A 24,861-nucleotide genomic window follows, 5' to 3' on the forward strand; every position below is an offset into this window, starting at 1 on the left:
GGTGATTCACAAGGATAAGGTAGTGCTTCGCCACTGTCCGTCTTTCCTTCTTAAGAGTATCTCTGACTTTCATTTGAATGAAGACATTGTGCCTTCTCTGTGTCCCAGGCCTAAACATCCGAAGGAAATTGCCTTGCATGCCTTGGATGTGGTCCGGACAATTCGGGTGTACAGGGCAGCTACGGAGTCTTTCTGAAAGTCAGACTCTATTTGTGCTCTTGGATGGACCTCGCAAAGGGTTGTCCGCTTCCTCTGCTACCATTTCCAGATGGATCAGACAGAAGGTGGTTCAGGCCTATTCCATCAGGGGGTCAGGTTCCTCCTTTCCCTGTCAAGGCGCACTCTACAAGGGCGCTTAGTGCCTCCTGGGCCTTCCGTCATCAAGCGTCAGTGACGCAGGTTTGCAAGTCGGCCACCTGGTCATCGGTGCATGCTTTTACAGAGTTTTATAAAGTGGATGTGTTGGCCGCAAGGTTTTGCAGGCTGCTGTTAAGGGGACCTGATCCTCTTTGTGGGTGTATTGTTTTTTTTAGGTGGGCTCCAGTTGTTTTGGTTGAGCTCCATGTTACCTGGTTGGCTATAGTTTAGCCTTGGGAATTTTTTACTGTTTCCCACCCCTCATGTTTGACACTGCTTTGGGACGTCCAAATAGTCACGAATGACAGGAGCTGTGTCCCTCAATGAAGGAAAGAGAAATTGAATTTTTGACTTACAGTAAAATCCATTTCTCTAATGTTTATTGACAGACAGACACAGCACCCACCCCTCGGTGCAGTTGTAATTCTTCTGACACTGCTTGTAACAAAACTGAGTGACTATAGTAGGAAGAGGGAGTATACCCCCTGGGACTGCCCATGGGTGTAGCCAGAAGCTTTTCTGCTTAGTTTCCCACTCCTGTAGGGGCAGCATAACTCAATGGTCAAGAATGACAGGAGATATGTCCATCAATGAACATCAGAGAAATGGATTTTACGGTAAGTCAAAAATCCAAATTTTTTTCAGTGCTGTGCTAATTTGACAATTACTTGGTCATGAAACGCTGTACCCAAATACATTTTATTTCCTCTTTTTTAATCATAACTTTCTCTTGGAGGTACTTAAAGACTAAAAATTTTGAAAAAAAAAATGTTCTAAATGCCCATCATAGTTCTTTAGCCCCCAAAAATGACCCCTTTTTGTGTGTGGTGGGAGGCAGGATGAGTTTTTTGGACATCTCATTTCTTGTCACAATTTTTTTTTTCAGAATGAGGAAACGTTGCTCTGCATACTCTATCTGTATACCTGTTTTTGGCCACTGAGGGTGGACTGTCTGCCATGAAGTACAGGGGTGCATGGCTGTTATACAGTGGAGAGGCCATTCATTGCTGCAGGGCTTTCCCTCTGTTTCTGGCATTAGGTATCACTTTGCCTCAGTGTTTGTTGGTGGGCGCTGTGGGCAGTGACTGTAGTGGTGGCACTTTGCTGCCTGTGGCAGTGAGTGAGATCAGTGGCTATCCTCCTTTATTTCACACAGACAGAGCCTGGGAAACGATAGTTGGCTGTATCCAAACTTGTGATCACTGTGATTGATTCACAGCTATCACAAGGCACAGAGCCACTCTGATTGGTTCCTTTGATTTTGTCTTGAATCTGTGCTATCTAATAAAAGGGGGGGGGGGTGGTCACAGAAGATATTGTGGAGAAAATTTCAGTTAGAGAGCAGAGAAGGATGAGCGACAGGTGGGGCACAGTCAGGGGCAGCAGAGTATTGGTGGAAGTGGTATCAGTGGAGGGTTCACATTTTAATGAATAGCGAAGATCAGCAACTTGTCTGCCACTATTTTTAAATATTAATTTAATTAGCAGCATCAGGGGACAATTCTACTAGAAGTTCGTGGTCACTGAAGTGATCATGAGCTTTTAGCAGAAGGGGGAATATCAAGGATGTAAAGCTTACTGACCTGGTCAGCTAGTAGCAGTCCTATTCTTACATCCATGGCAGCGAAAGGGCTAAATGTTTCCCCCACTGCCCCCCAAGTGACAGTCACCTACAAAAATTCTTACCGTCAGCCTTGCTCCTGTAGTCTGTCAAAAAACGTCATCTGGCTGGAAGTCTACTCTTCTGCATGTCTGGGGGCTTTCATAAGTAAGGACCAGCCATAGGAACAATTGGGCTGAGCATGGCACAAGCACAGTAAGAACTTGATATGGCCAAGGTTGCAAAGGCTTTGCAGCTCCAGGGAGGACCAAACCATGAAGGAGGCTGAAGATATGTATTTTGGTAAATGCATTTGGTAAAACATTCAAAGGTCAACTTTACTAAAGTGTAGTCTTCTATTATACAATGGGTATAGAAAAGAATCACCCCCCCCCCTCCCTTCCCCCTTTAAAATATTCACATTTTATTGCTATGCAGCCAGAAATGAAGACAGACACAGTTTTTGTTTTAATCAGCTGTATTTACTCAGTGCAAATTATAACATCCAAGTGAACGACATAACACCAGCATGTCAGAAATAAATAAAAAAACTGAATCACTGAGTTGGAAAGAGGATCATCCCCTTGTGCCAGTATTTTGTTGAAATTTTGTTGAACCACCTTTTGCTTTAATTACAGCCTTTGGTCTGTGGGGATTTGTCTCTACTAACTTTGCACATCTAGACCTTGCAATATTTGCCCACTCTTCTTTGTAGAACTGCTCAAGATAAGGTTTGAATGGTGAGCTGTATTGTATTTCCACCAGACCTATCATTTGATGCTAAGGCCAAATAATTACATTTTTGTCTCATCTGACCATAACATTTTATTCCATGTGGCCTCACAAGGTGTCGCCTTCAAGGTGCGTTTCGGCAAAGCTCAGTCCTAACTGGCCTTTCTTGAGGAGTGGCTTTTTTCTTGCAACCCTCCCATACAAGCCGCATTTGTGAAGAATTTTCGATATTGTTGTCACATGCACAAAATGACCACTCTTTGACATAAACTCTTGCAACTGCTTCAGAGTTGCTGTAGGCTTCTTGGTAGCCTCTCTGACCAGTTTCCATCTGGCTATTTCATCCAGTTTGGAACGATATCCTGATCCAGGGAAGGTCTGGGTTGTGCCAAATACATTCCATTTCTTAGTAATAGACTGCACTGTGCTTCTACACATTGATAAAGCCTTGGACATTTTTTTTGTATCCATCTCTTGACTTGTGCCTGTTTTCAACTTTATCTCTGAGATCTTTTGACCTTGCCTTGCCACCCATAGTTGATTGTTTGCTTCAGTTGCACTACCAGGGACTGAAATGCTCCAGGAAATCTACTTTAATGCTGAACTAATAAAAATGACCACAGCTGATCACAGTTGAAAGTCGAATGGCTTTGTGTGACATTGAGAAGGTGATTACCTACTCTTGATTGGGTTTACAAGTCATTTTTATTAAGGGGGTGATCTTTTAACTTTCATTCATTGACGGACACAGCTCTCCTCTAGTATTCTGAACCATTGGGTTATTTTGCTCCCTTCAGGAGTAGGACACTAGGCAGAAAAAAGAACTTGGCTATGCCTATGGGCAGTCCTAGGTGGTATAGTCCCCCTCTCTGCTAAAGGGCCTTCAGTTTTTTTTCTGACTTCTCAGCAGTAAGGACCTAGTTCCCTGCGGGGATCTCTGGTCCTTCATTTTTTTTTTTCTTTTTAAATGTCTTTTTTTTTTCCTGTGAGATCTACAATCAACTGCCAGACTGGGTGACAGGCTTATAATAATCTAGATCCAGTGGTCACCCCAGTCTGGCCAGTGAGTGCGCGCAGACCACAGCTCCGCTCTAGGTCAGCTGGGACATAGCCCCACTGGATGGGGACTGGCCTGCAAATTAAACGCCTTGCGAGGTCGCATATAACCAGGTCTTGGCCTGAGTTGCAGTGTTCCTCCTGGTCGATAGCCCCCATTTTGATGGCGAGGAGGTTCTGTCTGGAGTGTCCTACTCCTGTAGGGGGCAGTTTAACCCAATGGTTAAGAAGACCAGGAGCTGTGTCTGTCAATGAACATCATAGAAATTGATTTTTTGGTAAGACAAAAATTCAGTTGTTTTCCAACTCCATGATTCCGTTTTTGAATTATTTTAATTTTTTTTTTCTGCCATGTTGGTGTTGTATCTTTCACTTGGATGTTATAAGTTGCACTAAGTAAATTCATCTGCATAAAACAAAAACGGTGTCTGTCTTTTCATTGTGTCTTTTCAATGTCATTTCAGGTTGTATAGCAACAAAGTGTGATTGTTTTAAAGGGGTGATTATTTTCTATACCCACTGTAATACTGTCATTCAAAGCGTTGTTTTAATCTTACATCAAAATAAAGCCAGCCTAAGACGGTTCAAATCTCGGCCAAATCAGCTGGGACTGGCCGAGATTCGAACCATGCATGGGCAGGCTGAATGTACCCAAGTTGATCGTATGATCAACTTAGGTCCACCCAGAGTGTCAGATTTTATATGCGATTATTGCTAGCAGCTATTATACCCCATAGCAATAATCACTGTGTTCTCCCAGTGGGGACGGTTTCCCCCACCAGGAGAACACAATGGCTCAGCAGGAGGGACTCCCCCATCAACACTGACTGTGTTGATGGTGGAATCGAGCAATGTTCTTTCCTGCGACCCGTGGCTGCAGGAAAGAAAATCGCTCTATCTATGGCCAGCTTAATCCTTATGATCCTGCCATGAAAGTCTTTTGTTTGTATGCTTCCTGCAGTAATAGGACAAAAAAATGGCAATTGTTCATGATACACTGGGGGAGATTTACTAAAACTGGTGCACACAGAAGCTGGTGCAGCTGTGCATAGTAACCAATGACCATCTAACTTCAGTTTGTTCAATTAGGTTTTGACAATGAAACCTGGAAGCTGATTTGTTACAATGCAGTGCTGTACCAGATTCTGTGTGAACCAGTTTTTGTAAATCTCCCCCAGTTAAGGTTTACATCCCCGTTAGGTCAGGATCTATGCAAACAGATGGATGATCAAGGAGTGCTACTTTGATAATACCAGAAAATGAGGGCTACCGCGTAGCATCCTTTAGTGAACACAGCCCTGGATTCAGTGCGGCCAGGCGCAGCATGCCAGCGAAACACATTTTAATACATTTATTATGCCATTCTGCTTACATTGCGCTTATAATTTAATCTCGGAGCGCTCGTGTGTGATTTCCCTCTCGCCGCCTGCAAATATCTTGTTACAATATTATGACTGCTGACGAAACAAATGTCTTGTGAAACTGGAAGTGCCGGGAAGGCGGGAGAGATTGGCTCCCTTTTCCCCGGCTGCGTTACTGCGACTCTCACACGTAGCGGAGGAGAGAGAGTGGCGCATGGCGAGTGAGAATGCTATTAATGAGCCCCCGTCTGTCCCCGAGTGCAAAGGGATGTATAATTAATATGATGAAATGACTTTTAACAATTTTTCTGGCTTAAGAATGCCACAGCGTGAAATGCGTGGGAGGAGAGAGAGAACAAAAAAATATGAAAACGCCACAACGAGTCTATTTAACTTTGGTCAGGATGGAATAACATCCCCCTCGGCCATCAGTGTCGGAGATTTGATTGGGAGGTAACATTACAGCAATTAGTAGTTCAGCCCATAATATGACTAATGGCTGACTTTTCAGAAGGTCACATTATGCGGGCGATCATCACACATTGCAGAACCTAGAAATTCTGTGCTGCGTTCACGCACAAAGAACCGTGGAGGACCCTGTGGCTACGTGAACCCTGGGAGGGCCCCTCGTAACAGCTCTCATTTGCGTAGGTCACGAATCTTACGCAGGAGAACCTTGCTGCAAGAAATTAAAATTACCATCATTTGTCTGCACAGTAATATAGCAAATCCTACAAAAAAAAAAAAATCTCTTTCTTACTTATTCACTGTGTAGAATGGTGGAGGTGCCCTTCGCCTCCCTCCTCAAAAGAGGGTTGTTTTGCTGAGAACGATGGATAGTGAGAACACCTTGCCCCTTGGCAAATTGTTAAATAATCTATTATTTATTACTTATTTATTTTACATTGTTAAATTCCTAATGGGACAAAGTATACTGTATGTAGTACATTTTTCAGCTCCTGTAAGTGCCCTGTAACACTAGCTGTAATGTCAGACGGTGCCCCCTCCCCCCTTGGTGCAGGTTGTCCGACACCGCAGCTACCACGGAAGATGGCTGCTTTGATAAGGAGCGCCTGTCACTAGCTCCCAGCAGTTGCCTAAGGTAAACACCAACATGGGGGAAAGACACCCCCCCCCCTTTTCTACATTTCTCTTGCTGGTGTTTGCCACAGGAAAGTGCTGGTTGCTGGAGACGGGCGCTCGCTATTAAAAAAGCTGTCTTCTGCGTTAGCTTCGGTGTTTGGCGACCTGCTCCAAGGGGGCACATTGTCTGGCATCGCAGATGGTGTTAAAGGGCGCCCAGGGAGATAGGACAAAGTCCTACATTTTCCCTTTTATTCTGTGTGTAGCACCCTCTAGTATACTATAGGCAAACTATATCCTGATTCTTGTTTAAGCCTGTGAGTCTTTAATTGGGTCAGGATTATTCGAGTTCAGGGCAGCATGACTCATACAGATAGCTCTCTGGTACTTTCCCCTGGTTCTAGAATGTTGGAGAATAGTCTAAAACTGGAGGGCGGAGGCTAGAAGGGACTGGTCTGCATATTTAGGGGCCCTTAGCCAATCTCCAGGAGGTGGGCCTGGAAGGGGACTAAGTGAGCCCTAAATATAGATGAGTCATGCTGGCAACGGAGTCGGTGGAAAGATGGAGATGCAGTGCTGAGGAGACTGTCGGTGGCCCTTGAGGCGAACCCCCTAGTCGGGGAGGGGGTTCAATGCCTCGGGAAGCATCGTGCCACAGGAGAATTTAGAAGGAGGCCCTCCTGAGAGGCAGCGGGATTGAGGATAGTGTGAGTACTACAGTACAGTGAAAGGATTTACAAGGGGAGAGGCTGCCACATGTAGCAGGTCTCTCTTGAAGACAGTGGTGTGCTTAAGTCTTCATCAACCTTGCCCAGGGAGATCTCCAGTGAGTCAGTCGGGTAAAATGGTGAAGAGAAGCAGCCAGGTGGGCTGGTAAAGAGGCATTTTCTGCAGAGGTAGAGCTGGGACCATTGTCTACAAGGGAGTGGAGGTACTGTAGGATGCAGTTCATAACACATATGCTGCTTTCCAAAGGGACTAAGAGTTCATAGCCTGTTAAATCTAACAGAGCCTGTTAGCTTGTACAGAGGAATCAATTCGAGCTGTTCTCCAGATGAGAGCTAAGTTGTATTCCATTGACACACACACAGGGAGGCTTGGCCCCACCCCTGCTCTCTCCTCACTGGCTGTGATTGACAGCGACAGAATCAAATGGCTTCTGCTGCTGCCTCGATCTTCAGGCCCCTTTCACACTATTGCAACGCAATTTTGCCGCGATTTCGCGGCACGATTTTTGCAGCGATTTTGAAAGTATGGGCAAGGCTATATGCCTCAAAATGCATTAAAATCGTGGCAAAGTAGTGCAGGAACTACTTTGAAGTCGGTGCGACTTCAAAACGCACTGATATGAATGGGGCTCATTGAAAATAATGGAAAACGACTTGTCATGCGATTTTGCGGTCCAAAATCGCGGGACAAGTCGCACTAGTGTGAATGGGGCCTCAGTTAAGAGATACGGAAAGAGACGCTACTCTCAGGCTCATAGCTGAATCAAGATCAGACTCAGGTAAGTATAAGGGGGAGCTGAACACAAAAGATTTTTTTACAATAATGCAGACGATACGTTAAGGTAAAAAAAACCCTTCTACCTTTTAGAACTACTTTAACCACTTAAGCTTCCTGACCAGGGGGTATTTTGCGATTCGGCACTGCGTGACTTTAACGGACAATTGCGCGGTCGTGCGACGCTGTACCCAAACGAATTTGAGGTCCTTTTTTTCCCACAAACAGAGCTTTCTTTTGGTGGTATTTGATCACCTGTGCGATTTTTTGATCATGCGCTATAAACAAAAAAAGAGCGACAATTTTGCAAAAATAACAATATTTTTCAAATTTTTTTATATGAAATTCCCCCCCAAAAAAATTAAAAAATCAAATTTTTTTTACATTTTTGGCCAATTTGTTTTCTGCTACCTATGTTTGGTAAAAAAAATCACAATAAGCGTACTTTGATTGGTTTGCGCAAAAGTTATTGCGTTTACTAACTAAGGGAAACATTTTTGTCATTTTTGTTGTTTTTTTTAACGCATAATGGCGGCGATCTGCAATTTTTTTGCGGTACTGCGACATTGCGGCGGACAGATCGGACCCTTGACTGACATTTTTGACACTTTTGGGGGTACCAGTAACATTACTACAGTAATTAGTGCTATACATATGCACTGTTACTGTAAAAATGACACTGGGAGGGAAGGGGTTAACTTTATTGGAGAGGGAGGGGTTAAGTGTGTCCCTAGGGGCGTGTTTCTAACTGTCATTGGATGTGGCTTGTGATGTAAAATCACAGATCAACGGTCCTACATAGCAGGACCGAGTGATCTGTGCTTTTACATAGGGGAGAATGACAGGCGGCTTTGTTTACACTAGCTGCCTGCCTTTCTCCCTCTCTACCCGACGATCGCGAGTGACCGGCGGACATCGGGTCCGCCGGTCACACGCGCCGGCTTCGTCGGGTACGAGCGGGGGCGGGAGTGCGCCTCCGGCGGCGCGCTCGCCCCCTATTCGCTCCCAGGCTAGTGACGTACCGGTACGTCACTGCCTGGGAGAGGCTGACCGCCGCCGTATATAGTCGGGCGGCGGCCGGCAAGTGGTTAACTTTGAAGGGGTCAACCTAGGCAACTTTGCTTTTCCAACATTGTGATAACAGTTGGGGAAAGATCCTTTTCTGTCCAGGCATGACTGTGACCCTGTACAAAGCCAGCTCCATAAAGAGATGGTTTCATCAGTTTGATGTGGAGGAACTCTAGTTGCCTGGACACAGCTCTGATCTCAACCCTACTGAACACCTTTGGAATGAATTGGAACACAGATGGCGAGCCAGATCTTCTCATCCAACATGAGTTCCTTACCTCAGAAATGGAAACAAATTCCCAGATCGGGTCCGCTTGCTAGTTTTTTAGGTGGACCCGATCAGACCATCTATTGCCCTCTATGGAGTAGCTGATATCAACAGACGACATGTGTCGGTTGACATTCGCCAGTATCCGATCCGGTCCTGTCTACTAAAAACTGAAGAGCAAAAATAATATGGGTTATAGGTGCTAATAACTAGCTACATTGTAATCATTTCTGTTCTCTCAGTTTCTGTGAAAAGTTACTTTAATTGCTACCAAATGCGATAAGAGTCAAGAAGCAGCCTTTATGATCAGTGGAAAATGGCGCAGTCCAGCTTGCATTTTTGTACCGAATTGTACATTTTAATGAGCCTCCCATTGCCAAATGTTCTCCATGAGCTCATTTTCTTCGGGAGAAAAAGAAAATGCGAAGCCTCTCTGGAGTCACATTACGTCATTGTTAGTGCTCAGCTAAAAATAGGACACTTAATATTAGACGGCAAAAATCTTCGGGATTATAACCGGAGCCCATTATAAGGCAGCTGTTGGGAGGCCGCACATTGTATTCTGCAAAGGCTTCAAAATGCAAATTGGCTTCGTAATTACAAGCCGCCATCATTAGCTCGATCCGAGGTGAGCCGCGCAAGGTGTTTTTTAATCAAACAAAACTTTTCTGGGAGTATTTTCTGGACATGGAACTTCTCCAATGTATAATTTTACACAGCCATTATAATGTCCAATATTCAGTATTACTTCTATCGTGTTTATGATATTCTCTCTAAGAAATACATTACAGATTTAAAGCTGCACTCCAGCCTTCCCTTCAGTCTTGCACAGTTGTACAGGCTCCTCTACTGAAATGACTTACTCGGGATATCATTGCACACTGTGAGCTTTTCACCATATGCATTAGAAGCTACAGTAGTCATATAGAGCCCCCCCATTTCCTGACTGGAGGATGTCCTGCATTGCCTAGCCCTTTTCTCCTCAGCCTGACTTTACCTGGCCTGCACATTTCATTCATTGGATTTCAGTTCTTTCAAACATAGATGCTAAGCATCAAATGTGAATGCAAATACAGCCTGCCTAGGAATGCCCACTCCTCCAAATTGACACCCACCCATCATTTTGTGCCCCCATGGCTTTAGTGTCCCAGTAATTGTTAGTAACAGCACAATAAAGTGGAGCTCTGGGCAAAATAAATGTTATCATATGACATATCAGTGTATAGTGGAGTTTGTCACTAACCTTAACCTTCTTTTTTTTTTTTTTTTTTTTGAGCCACTTTTCTAACACGGTAGGCGACAATGCTGTATATTCTGCAGTGAAATCACACAGCAGCGTCATCTCCCTGGGGACAGGAAAGTGATTGTAAATGCAAAAGTAAAAAAAACAAAAAAAACCACAGGTTATACTTGCTGTTGTTGGGTTCCCCACCAGCGCTTCAGGCTTCTCCTCCCCAACAAGTGCTTCCTATGGGGGCATTCATGCAGACTTATTCCCGAGCCACACTGCCTGCATCTATAGACACATGCAGTGGGGCTCGGCCCCAACTCCTGCTCCCTTGCCACTGGTTTTATTTGCAGCAGTAGGAGCCTGTGGCTGCTGCTGCTTTAGCAAAGCCCATGAGGCCACAAAATTTGGGGAGAGAGCTGCTGCAGACGGGCACAGCGCTGGATCGAATGAGAATTTAGGTAAGTGTGAGGGGGGATATTACTACTTAAACATATGCAAGGATTGCATTAAAGAAAAAAATGTTTAGGCTTTATACCTGCCCTTTAAAATATTGCAATGCCAGGAGTTTTACATGAGCTTCCCAATCATGTGATCACTGTCGGAGAGATCACATTATCAACAGCTCGTCCTACCAACTCCTGATCATTGCTATGTGACCAGGAGTTGTCCGTGACAGCATCTACTAATCTCTTATAATGTTGTAGCAAAGAGGTAACTTTCATTTTAAACTTGACATCAATCTCTAGCAGTCTCTTTTTAACTTCAGCAATCAATAAATTTCTCCAGTATTAGTTAATCGGTAATCTATTCAATCAATCAGCCTCCAAATTGACATCAATCTCTAGCACTCTGATGCCCAACCTGTGGCCTTTTGGTACTTGTGTGGCCCCTTGTCCCCAGCAGTCAGTAGTGGAAGCACTGACTTGTAAAAAGCTTACAATGGCAGATATCTCTAACAGTCTCATGCAACATGTTCCCAGTCTTTGTCTGTTACCTGCAGCATGGCACCAGTCTACAGCCACACCTGTAGCATTACAGCAGTCTCTGTTCATCTCTTGCGGCATGCCCATAGACCTTCTTCTGTATCATATAATGCACTGAACATTCTGTGTGACCCTTTGGTAATGTCAAAGGTCACAGTGGAGAACCTCCCCCCCCCCCCCCAAAAAAAACAAAAAAACAAATTGGCAGCAATATAGGACTCTCTCCGGTAACAAGAGAACAGCATGTAGCAGCCTCCTGTTACAGCCCAACAGTCTTCTGCAGTTCCTTGTTATTTGAGTACTTTCATAGCATTGCCACAATTCAGACATGCCCCTTAGAACTTGTTAGTTGGTCTCCAATAACCTAGCTATGGCCTCTAGCTGTCTCTTGTAATCTTGGCGGTAGTCTCCTCTAATGTGGCAACTTTCCCTTTGCAGCATTCTCCTGGCAGACCCTTGCAACATGTCAGCAGTCTTTAACAGTCTACAGTAATGGTAAAACCCTCATTGTGTAACAGGGTGCATTGTAACAATGTAGCAGTACCAGAGGATTTTTGGAACTGGATGTTGAGCCAGGCTGTGGGTACAAAGCGGGTGTCAGGTCATCTGTATGAGTTAAGTAAGCCCTGCTCTGTTCTCCCTCACCCCCAGAAGACATTAATGCTGTAATTTAGTTCTAGGCAGGAGGTGAAATAAGCGGAAATATCAGGACGAATTGGATTTATAAGGCATTATAATACAGACAAATATTATTTTTCGCTGCAATTGGATTTGTGTCTTTGAAGGGGATGAAACTAATTAGTGCTTAGCTCGGCTCGCACACTAAAACCCATCAGCGTAAAAGTGTCATTCTCTTCGTTTTGCGGGAATGCGGCTATTAACGTTTTATTTAGGAGTGTGTTAACGCCTCCTAAGCAGGTGTGTGTTTAACGTTCTTCATAATAAAGAAGTGGCAAATTTATTCCACTCGCTCCTCGGTTCCTGAGCATTTATTGCCCAGCGAGACAACATCAAGGGTCCTTTTATGGGCTCTCAGGCTGGAGATGCGAGCGTGTCGTGTGTCTACGTGTAACCGCCATTGCGTCCCGCTGATTAGCTGAGTGACTGAGAGCTCAATAGACTTTCCTCTGTATTCCTATAGAATAGAGAATTACAATGGCCATCACTAGCAAGCAGCAAAGAGATCCCCTCGTATGTCTGGGTTATTCTTTGGTGAGGTGTTATAGTCCCTAATGAGGAGCTAAAATCATCCATGGTACCATTATGAGCCAATGCTAACCAAGTAAAGGAAAGAGCGCTCGCTGGATTTCAATATATACAGCATAATATGTACACATAGCTAGCTGTTTGTGAACGTTCTAAATTGATTTTATTTTTTAATCTGCTATTTCATCAGATTTACAAGCAATTCGATTAATTTCAAGAAAAGTAAAATTAACTAGCTCCTATTATTTCAATATTTTATGCCTTTGTTTTATGCAGAGACTTAAGTAGATGGATCAGTGTTCTTTGTACTGCACTGCGAAATACGTCAGAGTTATATAAATGCATAATAATGATAGTGGTGTGACTGCGGTAAGGCAATAGAGTGTAAGTTCCTTTGGGGCAGAGATTGAAATGACTGGCTCGGTGTTCTTTGTATAGCACTATGGAATATGTCAGAGCTATATAAATGTATAATAATAGTAATGTGACTGTGGTAAGGCATTAAAGTGTAAACTTCTCAGACTGATGAGAGACTAATGCAAATGACTCTGTGTTCTCCTAATAGGATCACAAAATATGTCGGAGCTATATAAATGTATAATAATAATAATAATGTGCCTCTGGTCCAGAGACTGATGTCAATGACTCTGTGTTCTCTTTCCAGGACCACAATATTTGCCAGAACTATATAAATGTGTAATAATAATAGTGTGTGGCTGTTGCCCTTCACATAGTCTTCCATGGAACGAGTGCCAGGCCAAATCCCGAAACCTTAACCACATCCCGCCTGGCCTATAGCAGAATGATGGTTGGGCGGGGGATCAGTAACCCTGACTGGGCGTCATTTGATGTCTAGCAGGATAAGCGGCGCACAGCGCGGCAATAGATAGTGCAGTGTTTTGCTCTGACACACCGCATCTCCGATCTTGGTAAAGAGCCTATGACATGGTCTCTTTACAATGTGACCAGCTTTGTCCAATCACAGTTGGTCACATCAAAACCAGGAAGTGCCGTTTATTTGCTTTTCCTCTATTCGTGCTGACAAGGAGCGGGTAGAGGAGAGCTGATCAGCAGCTCTCCTGACGGGGGGGTCTGCGCATGATAATTATCAGTGCAGACTAGGCCTGCACGATATTGGAAAAAAAATATATTGCGATATTTTTTTTCCAACGATATATATTGCGATATTGTGGGACCCGTCCTTTATATGGAGAAATATAAAGGAGGTTGGCTGCAGCCCACTTCAGAATATAACCCTGGAAGGGGTTATATAATAGATTATAAAAAGGAAGAGGAAGTGATTGGTGCTGCCAGTATATATGTGAAATACAATAAATAATCTATATTGACATGGTGTGTATACAAAAAGGGAAAAATAGATGTATGTATGTATGTATATGTAGAGGAAAATAAATTATTAATATATAAATCCCCTCTGAATTATTAATAATTTATTTTCCTCTACATATACATACATACATACATACATCTATTTTTCCCTTTTTGTATACACACCATGTCAATATAGATTATTGTATTTCACATATATACTGCTACTGGCAGTGGTGGTAGGAGGCTGAAGCGGTGGATTAGAAAGGAGCACAGCCGCATACATTACATTACTCACTCGTGCAGGCTGCAGCCCGTCCCACACGTTCAGTGAGTCTCACTCTCCGCCCTAGTTTTCTCAATGGCACATTCAGGGAGCCAATCACGCCGTGAGTAGCGGCACAGCGAACCAATCAGGTGTGCAGGCACGCGTGATTGGTTAGCTGTGCAGCTGCTCACGTCGTGATTGGTTGCCTGAATGTGCCATTGAAAAAACTAGGGCGGAGAGTGAGACTCACTGAACGTGTGGGGCGGGCTGCAGCCTGCAGTGGATTGGATGTGTGAGTTCTCCTCCGAGTCCCTGCCTAACACGGAAGTCTGCGAGTCCTTCTGTCCTCCTCCGAGTCCCTCCCCCTGCCTATGCAAATATCGTGACCTCGGCGATATGAATATCGCCTACGGCCACAGAACGATAGTCGATATCATATCGACTATCGTTCAGCCCTAGTGCAGACCCATCAAGAATGCCCACCAGGGTCGCCAACCTGTGCCCACCAGGGATGCCAATCAGTGCCCATCAGTAATGCCTGTCAGTGCAGCCTATTAGTGCCACCCATCAGTGCCCGTCAGTGAAGGAGAAAACCTATTTACAAAATTTTATAACCGAAAAGAAGATAACTTTTTTTTTTTCCAACATTTTCAGTCTTTTTTTGTTTAGCAAAAAATAAAAATCGCAGTGGTGATCAAATACTACCAAAAGAAAGCTCTATTTGTGGGGAAAAAAATGATAAAAAGTTTCATATGGGTACAGCGTTGTGCGATTGTCATTCAAAATGTGACATCGCTGAAAGCTGAAAATTTGCCTGGGCAGGAAGGGGGTGAAAGTGCCCTGTATTGAAGGGGTAAAAGGATTCTCTTCAGATCAATCAAACGCAGACCCTCCCTCAATACATGGCCGGGGCAATCCCTCAAGGCCAGTGGCTCGCAAAAGACAGATTCAACAACTGTCCTCTCCAGGGCCTCCTAGGAAGAGACTAAATTTTCTCCATCGTCGCTCGCCACTGCTGAAGCATTTTCACACATGGAGCTCACCATGTTAGGCCCTTAGGCTTTTCACTGGCCTACCTTTCTCCTAGCTTCACAGAAAAGGCCTAAACCAGGGCTGAAAAATACCAAAGAACCAAGGCAGTTGCTCTGACAGCATGTTACCAAAATTGTGTTTAAAAAAACATCAGAGAAAAGAATACCACTGGGTTGACCATACCTAGGCCACCCATCTGCCTGAGAAGGGAGGTTCCAGACCTTTTATCAAGGTTCAGTCTGTTCCCCCATAACAGCTGGAAGAAACAGCAGTAGATCTTTGCATAGAGAGACACTGGCAAAACACTGACACAGCTGACATACAGAAACACTGGGATCAGGTAAGTTTTAGTCAAGTCAAACCTTCCAGCTGGCAACCTTGGCATTGGCATCTTGTAGGCTGCTTACCCAATTTGCAAGGCCATAATCGCTGGGACCAAATTTGATGCCTAAAACTTTATTAGAGTGTAAATTTTGTTATTAAACTATATAAAAAAATGACAATTAAAAAAAATCATTCAAACATACAGCTTTTTATTAAAAACATAAATAATATTAGTTATATATATTTATTTTATTTTGCTTAACAAAAACAAGCATGCTTACATCAGCAGGTAAAGAAAACAGCTTTTTTCCAAGATAACATAGAAAGAAACATATTTTAATTACGAAAAAAAAAAAAAAAGGTGTCTACAAACCCCTAACCTCAACTTAAACACAATCCAGGCTAAGAAACATTTTGAGATTTAACAGCCATCAGGATGCTTTAGATACACGCTTCTTAGCTTGCTCACCCCCCTCTCTACTCGGAGACCCTACACATTTTAATATTCTCTGCAATTTCTCCTCCATAGAAGTCACAGACTTCTCAGCAGAAGAACCCTCACCCTCCACCTCAGAAAACACCTCAAACGTATTTGACACCTCCGCCCTTACCGATTCTGGAACACTGACATCCGTCCTCCTCCTCTGACCTATTTTCCTTTCAGCCTCCAACCATTCCATATCATCCCTTGACAACCTCTATGGAAGATCCTCCGCCCCTAGGACATCCTCAGCCAAAACCCCCCCGATTACCCCTCATCCCACTTCATTCACCCCAGCTTCCACATTATTCACCCCACACTTTACACCAGCCACTCTCATCCCCTTCCCACTTCCCCCACCATCATCCAATCCATCACCCACTCCACCCCTTGGCATCTGCTGACCTCCAGATGCACTTCTGCCATGCCGCAGAAGGGGGGATGGTACCACCATACACACTGGTCCAGCACCCTGCACTGCCTTCACTACCCTAGAAGAAACAACAGGTGCAGACACAGACTTGACAATCACACTTTCCGACACTGACTGGGGAAGCACAGACTGGGGGGACACTGACACCCCAGAGGGCCTCACAGACACGGAATCTGTTGGATAAGAGATACTAGGGTCCCCTGGCACAACCTCAGCCAACCCAGACTCTTCCCTATTCAGATGTAAGAATTCCTCCACTAACTGTCGCTTATTGTGCAAAGCCTCAGGGCACTGGCTATATGGGTGACCAACCTTATTACATAAGTTACATTTATTGATCTTACAGTCTCTCACCAGATGCCCCAGTTCATGGCACAAAGAGCACTTCTGTTCTGGACAGGAAAAGGAGAAATGTCGCTTGGCTCCACATTTTTGGCACAGCTTGGGTTGGCCAGGATCCAAGACGGTAATCCTATCTTTACCAATAAAGGAGGGCAAATGCTGGACCACATTCCCACACACTCTCAACCTCTTTCACACCGACCACCTACCTGTCTATATTCCTCCACCATCCATAATCTTTTTAAAGGGACAGGTTTCACCAAATCTTAACCAGACCCATAAATCCTCAGGGGGTAGAGACTCATTCTTAGCCAGGATAGACACATTCTTTATCAAGGGCTGTTGAGAGATAACCTTGGGAAAAAAAACCCTTCCATTCTGGCTGGCCCCTGTACATGGGCTCATACCGTTCCCAAAACAGATCCAATGATTATGGACACACAAATGATAAATAATATTCATAGGAACCTGCCGGACTGATGAGAGCATAAATATCCTCTGCCTTAAATCCCATTAATAGGATTCTACCCACACCTACCCTCCTTATAGGTGGAATACCTCCTCCTTCCCACCTGAGCTGTACCACATTCCTGGGTTTAAAGGAAGAAGGTGCATTAGGTGAAAGGCCTACAATTGGCTCCCTTCCACCGGCAGAATTACTTTGTTCCAACCAGTGTTAATTTTGTCGACTAAAACCGACTAAAACGTTTTCGTCGACTAACACAATTCAGATGACTAAAATACGACTAAAACTAAAATGGCATTTTAGTCTTAAGACTAAAATACGACTAAAACTAAAATGCCATTTTAGTCAAAAGACTATAACTAAAACTAAATCGAAATTTGCTGCCAAAAATTAACACTGGTGCATGCTCAAAGCATAAATAATAACATATTAGATTTTTCACTCCAGGACCAGCAGTAGTATATAATGAGTTTGGAAATTGTAGAGAAATGCTTAAATAATGCATTACAAATTACAATTGAACTACACCCATTTGATTATAGACGACTAAAATGAGTTTTAGTCGACTAAAATGTAGGGCGTTTTAGTCGACTAAAATATACTGGAGTTTTAGTCGACTAAATACGACTAAAACTAAAACACTTGCAGAAGACTAAAATAGGACTAAAACTAAAATGCCATTTTAGTCCTAAGACTAAGACTAAAACTAAATTGAAATTTGCTGCCAAAATTAACACTGGTTCCAACACAGCCCTTGCATAGCTCCTACCCAGGACAGATGACACAAGATTTCTTCATTTAAGTACATTTACTGGCTGCATAGGAACCTCTGCAATCTGGTTTTGTAAATTATCCACCACCTAATCCTACTCCTCCCCTCCAGCACAGCAGTCCTACTCACCATACTCCCAGAAGTACTACAACTACCAGCAGTCCTGTTAACAGATAAAGTTTTCTGTTTAGAAAAAACACCAGCTGTCTTAGCGTTCATTCGGGACTCCTGCTCTGCAGTCTTAGTGTCCATGCAGGACTCATGCTCAGTGTAAAGAGGAAGTAAACCCTCCTCTGCAACTTGTAGCTATAGGTAGGCCTATGATAAGGCTTACCTATAGGTACTGTAAATATCTTCTAAACATGTACCGTTTAGGAGATTTTTACTTTGCATGCAGCCATTGACATCACTGGCGCATGCGCTCTGAAGGAACCGCCGCTCGTACCATTCCTTCAGAGCCCCATGCCGTGACCGTTGGCTCCCGCGTGTATGCGCGGGAGTGACGTCACTGTGACTCCAGCCAATCCGATGTCCGGATGCCGCAAACCTGGAAGAAGGGCGACCAAACATGTCACCCGTGAGACAGGTTCTAAGGTAAGTATTTCATAATGAGCTAGTATGCGATGCATACTAGCTCATTATGTGTTTGTCTTTCAGGTGTTCGTTTTTTTGAAAAAACATTTCTGAGTATTACAACCTCTTTAACTGAAACAACTCCAGCACGTCCTCCATTAGTAGACTATATAGCACTCCCGCCATCTTGACTTTTAACACCACAAATTTTTTCCTCAACCTTCTCCCTTACATACTGAGGGACGACATCCTCCTCCTCATGTTCATCTGATGATTCTGTGCCACTCAAGGGAGATTCTATTTCCAAAATGGCTTGCAGCAATCCATTTTCCTCAACTTCCTCCTGAGATAGCCCAGGCTGCTGGGGAGGGAGGGGGGCAGATACTGACTCAGGTGCGACAGATCCTGAGACAGGGGTAGTCCTGGGTCACCACATGACACCACTTCCTTGCCCCCCACCTGTACTGTCGCCGTTGCTCTGGCATTCACCCTCTCTGGCTGGTACTTGCTCCTGGTCTTACCGTGCAGTTTTCTTTTTCCTGAATTCAGCTTTCAGGACAGCAAGCTTCTGTTCCTCATTAGTTATATAGTGAACTTTATTTACCACTCTGTCCTGGAAAGCTGGTAAAGACTCACCCTGCATAGGTACAAGTCAAGGGTCTTTTGCAGCTTGAGCATGAGGCGTAGGCCTCAGTCCCTCTGGAGAGACTCTACATGTATCCTTGCCAGCCCACTGCATCTTAGCTGGGGCTAAAGGTCTGTAGGAGAGGCCCCAGGCTTGCATCTTCCCCCAGCTGAGACCAAAGCAGAATGAGTCAACAACACCTTGCAGAACAGCACTACCTGGTGGAGAAGCTCTTCTGGTGCAGAGACTGATGTGGATGGCTCAGTGTTCTCTGTACCACCAAATCTGTTGGAGCTATATTAATGTATGATAATAGTGTGTGACTGTGATGGGGCATTGAAATGTAAGCTCTTTTGGTGCAGAGATTGAAGTAGATGGATCAGTGTTCTTTTTCCAGCACTGTGAAAGTGTGTGACTGTGGTCGAACATTAGAGTGTAAACCTTTGTTTATTAAAAATCTAACATAAACCTAAAGCTTGTTAAAAATAAATTTACATTAATACAAAAATAATTAAAAATGAATATACATAAAAAAACAAAAACAAACAAGCTTACATCAGCACATAAGGCCCCGTTCACATTGCCGCGATCCGACTTCCCGGGGCGACCTCCGAGGTCGCGGTGCGAGCAGCGCGCCGCGACCTCGGAGCGGCCACCACGGACTTCATAACATTGAAGTCTATGGCGGTCGCCTCCGGGTCGCCCCAAAGAAGCTCCGGACCCTTTTTCTAAGTCGGAGCGACTTGTGTCGCTCCTATTAGAACGGGTCCGCAGCTTCCCTATGGAAGGCGACCTGTGAGGCGACCAGGTCGCCTCACAGGTTGCCTTAGTGTGAACGGGGGCTTACAGAATACAAGATGGCTTTTGCCAAAAATAACATAAATATAACTATATACAAAGAAACATGCAGAGACTGATGTGACTGGCTCAGTGTTCTCTGTACAACACTGCAGCATATGTCAGAGCTATATAAATGTATAGTAAAAATGGTGTGTGACTGTGGTGAGACATTAGAGTGTAAGCTCCTCTGGTGCAGAGACAGATGTGACTGGCTTAGTGTTCTTTGTACAACACTATGGAATATGTTGGGGCTCTATTTATTACAGGTACTTATATAGCACCGTCAATTTACGCAGCGCTTTACAGATATATTGTCGGTTCACATCAGTCCCTGCCCTCAAGGAGCTTACAATTGAAGGTCCGTAACTCACATTCATACATAGTAGGGAGAGTTTAGACAGGAGCCAATTAACCTACTAGCATATCTTTGCATTTTTGAACCAACAACCCCAGTGCTGCTAGATGGAAGTGCTAACCACTTAGTCACTGTGCGGCCTAGATACTGGAATTGTATAATAATAATAATAGTGTGACTGCATTTAGGCATTAGAGCGTAAGCTCCTCTGGTGCAGAGGCTGATGTGAATGGCTCAGTGTTCCCTGTAAAATAACATGGAATATGTCAAAGCTATATAAAGTAAATGTATAAACATAGTGTGTGAATGTGATGGGGCATTGAAGTGTAAGCTCCTTTGGTTCTGAGATTGAAGTAAATGGATCAGTGTTCTCTTTACAGCACTGTGGAATATATCAGAGCTATATAAATGTTTAATAATAGTGTGTGGCTTTGGTGGAGACATTGGAGTGCGAGCTCCTCTGGTGTAATGACTGATGTGACTGGCTCAGTGTTCTCTGTACAGCACTGCGGAATATGTCAGAGCTATAAAACACTAGAAATTAATAATATATTCCAGATGTCCATTTTTCTCCCTGGCTTGGACCTTGCACTTTTGCTGTGCTGTCTCTTTGTATTTCTTACAGTAAATGTCAGTCCTCACTTTGGGAAAGATTGATACAGCAAAATATTTACGACACTGTTTAATCACGCCACCTTTATCTGGACCTTGCAGCAAAGGCTCAGTCTCCCTCCTCCAGCTCTCTCACTCTGCTGATATTCTCTTTCCCTTGGCCTGATTGGGAAAGGCAATTAAAGATGTCTTAAACTACTGAGCCGGAGTAGTGGGAAGTGTTTGTTAGTTTGTTTCCTGCTGTTTTGCCATGTTGGCCCTGGAAGACTTTGAAACATTGACCTCTGACCCCTGGCTTCCTGACCCCTGACAGTGGGGGGGATTTCAGTAAGATCACTCCTCAACCCGTGCTTACAATTCACACTGCAGGCAATATCATAAGCGTCATATCTGTCATCCAAAATGGCTGTTGTCATGTCAGGGGATTCAGCATTCAAACAGGTGGTGATAACAGAAGTCCTCTTAAAGCAGAACTCCGTCTAAGCACACAGCTGATGTAACACTGATATACTCAGCAGACACTCTAGTAGGTACACTCCATGCAGCAAATCAGGCAGCTGCAGCGAAGTACACAAAACATGCAGACATGGTCAAGAGGTTCAGTTGGTATTCCAATAAAGAAGATGATGTTTTAAACATTGGTTGATTTTTTAGTGGCAGATGTGGTTGAATGTAGGAATGCATCACCTTCACAGTCCTATAAAGCCACTTTTACTGGATAGAGTACCAGCTGAACAAAATGGTAACAGGTCAACACTGGTGTGACAGCCATGATCTTCTTTATTTTATTTATGACAATTACTTATATAGCTCCGCCAATTTACGCAGCACTTTACATATACATTGTACATTCACATCAGTCCCTGCACTTGAGGAGCTTACAATCTAAGGTCCCTAACATTAATACATACACACACACGACGGGCCTATTTAGACCAGTTCCAATTAATCTACCACCATGTCTTTGGAGTGTGGGAGGATACTGGAGGAAACCCACACAGGCACAGGTAGAACGTGCAAACTCCAGGCAGGTAGTGCCGTGGTTGGGATTTGTTTTCTGTGTGTACTGTTTATTACAACATTTTTTTTTTTTTCCTTTTTTTTCCCGTTTTTCATCTTTTGTTACATTTCAGTACTGATGATCTCCTGTAGACTCTTTGCAGCCACATTCTGTCTACATGCACTCCAGCAATGTCTGCATGGCATTTCTCAGGGCAGGCTTCCGGAGGGGGACAACTGTGGACCATACCTGTGTAATGTATGTTGAAGCAGCCACTTTTAAGTCCCATGCACACAGGACGTTTTTTTTCCCCTTCCCTGGACAACTATGCTCCAGGGGAGAAAAATGCAGCTAAGGGCTTGGGCGTTCATTCCATTGGCCAAAATATTCAATTATTCTGTGCTTGAAACGCCTAGTGCTACAGCACGTTTAGATGTGTTTTCATGCATTTAGGTGTGTCAAACGTTTTTTGACGCTGGAACACTCCTCTCCTGAACACTCTAGCCCTAGGATTTTTTTTCTGCCTCTAAGCTCCCCTGCCTGTAAAAGCCTATGTGGACATGGACACATAGGCTAACACTGAGGGGTGTTTAAGGGCAGAAAAAAAAACACAACTCCTCCCTCCATTCATAGATCATATTTCAATTATAGAAGCTGTAGTACAGATTTTATTAATGGAGGAGCGGAGCGGAAAGGTCGGACATAGTTGGGCAGCTGTGACAGCCCCTCTACATCGGAGGATTACCTAAGGTTGGCCATAGATGATGCGATTTTTGTTTACTGCAACTACGGGTGCTCGTGTTGATGAGGGAATCCCTCCTGAGGGGCTATTATTTTCTCCCTGCAGGGGGGGACATGGAGAGCCCTCCCTGCCAGGAGAACACACTGATTATTGGTGGTGGCTATAGCTGCTGGCAATAATGGCATGTAAAATCGGACATGCTGGTTGTAAATAAGTCGATTGATGGATTGACTTCTGTACAACCAGCCTGCCCATTGATGGTTCAAATCTCGGCCAGTCCCTGCTGAACTGGCCGAGAGTTGACCATCTATGGCCGGCCTAAAGTGGTTCTAAAGCCTTAAAGTTTTTCACCCTAATGCATTCTATGCATTAAGGTGGAAAACCTTCTGTGCTGCAGCTGCCCCCCAGACCCCCCCCCTTTTCCTTACCTGAACCCGATGTGATCCAGCGAAGTGCACAAGCATAGCGGCTCCTTCCTCTGTCTCTCTCCTCACTCGACAGATTGATAGCATCGGGGAGCAATTGGCTTCTGCTGCTGTCAATCAAATCCGAGACAAGGGAGCAGGGACTGAAGAGGAGGGGCCTGGAGTCCTGGAGGGGGACCCCAGAACAAGAGGATCAGGGCTGCTCTGTGCAAAACCATTGCACAGAGCAGGTAAGTATGGGCATGTTTATTTTTATAAAAAGAAAAAGAAAAACAAAGCTTTAGAACCACTTGAGAGAAGAGGCATCAGCACAAGGGACTCATCCTACTGACTGTAAATAATGTCCCTTGTGCTGACTAAAAGGCTTAGATTTAATGATTGGGTTTATGTATAGGTTAGAATGTGTATAACTAGAAAGCAAATATGGACTTTCTAGGCACCAATGATGAGAATCCATATTTCCTTTCTAATTATACACGTTCTAGTCACCAGGATGTGGCACCGGTTACTACCATTCATACACCCACAGCACCATTCTTTGGTGGTGTATTTGCCAATCTTTTTATATATAGGTTAAGCATCACATCCAGTTGGTGGTCAGCCTGTGCCTTGCTATTGAGAACCAATAGGATGAAGATGCTAGGTGACACAAAGACCTGGCTGTCCTGTATTTGGATTGTATACTTGAGTAATACTTCTCAATCTCAAAAAGAAAATCTCTTCCTATAAGCCAACTATAGCCTCAGTCTAAATCTTTCTGTTCCTCATTTGTATCACTACAGGAGTGTGATTGAAGCCATATTGCGTCCCTTCCTGCAGCGCAGACAGCAGTAGATGGCGTTAGAGATACTCTCTGTGGAACAAGGGGCTTTTAGCAGATAGAGGAGGCAGGAGATAGATGGGGTGGTCATTAGCCATAATGTTCAGTGTGATGGATGGGCCCCCCCTTCCTCCACTCACATCAGGACCATAAAGAATTGGCTGCTTAAGGCTCTTCTTAATTGTCCTTGGAAATGAGGGAAGAAACTGGATCTCTGCCAAGAACTAACTGATAAATCACCGCTGACTAAAGTTTCCTTCTGTGTGCCAAACTCTGGCCGAGGATCCTGGGAAGAGGGATCATGTGATGCTGTTTACATTGGCATAGATAATGTAATGGCCGGTCATAGAGCCCAATTATGATCGCCTCCCACTCGGAATTTCCCAGCTGTGTGTTCACATTACACCCCATACAATACAATTAGATATGTAGTATCAATTGCCTCTTCTCCCCACTGATCCAGCTTCCTGTATCTATATATACAGCAAATACATTTATTGATTTATATAGCTCGTACATATTCTGCAGTGCTGTACAAAGAACACTGAACTATTCAGATCAGTCTCTGTGCCAGAGGAGCTTACACTCTGACTTACCACAGTCAAATGTTATAATTATAATTTATATAGCTCTGACATATACCGCAGTGCTGTACAGAGGACACTGAGCCATTCACATCAGTTTCTGCACCAGAAGAGCTTACACTCTAATGTCCCACCACAGTCACACACTATTATTATTATACATTTATATAGATCTGACATATTCTGCAGTGCTGTACAGATAATGTTGAGCCAGTCATATCAGTATCTACACCTGATGAGCTTACACTCTAATTTTCCCTGTTGTGGTTCTTATTATTATTAATAATGTTTGTATAATGAAACTTCTGAATATTACATTTGGAAATTAAACAGCAAGCTGTAAAATCTCACTGTGATCCATTTTCTGAGCAGCTTTTTTACAGGGGAATG

At 43.9% G+C, this 24,861-nt stretch overlaps 1 protein-coding gene across 1 annotated transcript in view; it reads left to right on the forward strand.

The window, feature by feature from the left end:
- Positions 1 to 24,861, forward strand: part of ATRNL1 (attractin like 1) — a 1,075,574-nt gene that overhangs the window by 575,832 nt on the left and 474,881 nt on the right. The window lies entirely within an intron of this gene.

The sequence above is a fragment of the Pelophylax lessonae genome, assembly GCF_965119305.1.
Source record: "Pelophylax lessonae genome assembly, chromosome: 9".
In the NCBI taxonomy this organism is placed as follows: Eukaryota; Metazoa; Chordata; class Amphibia; order Anura; family Ranidae; genus Pelophylax; species Pelophylax lessonae.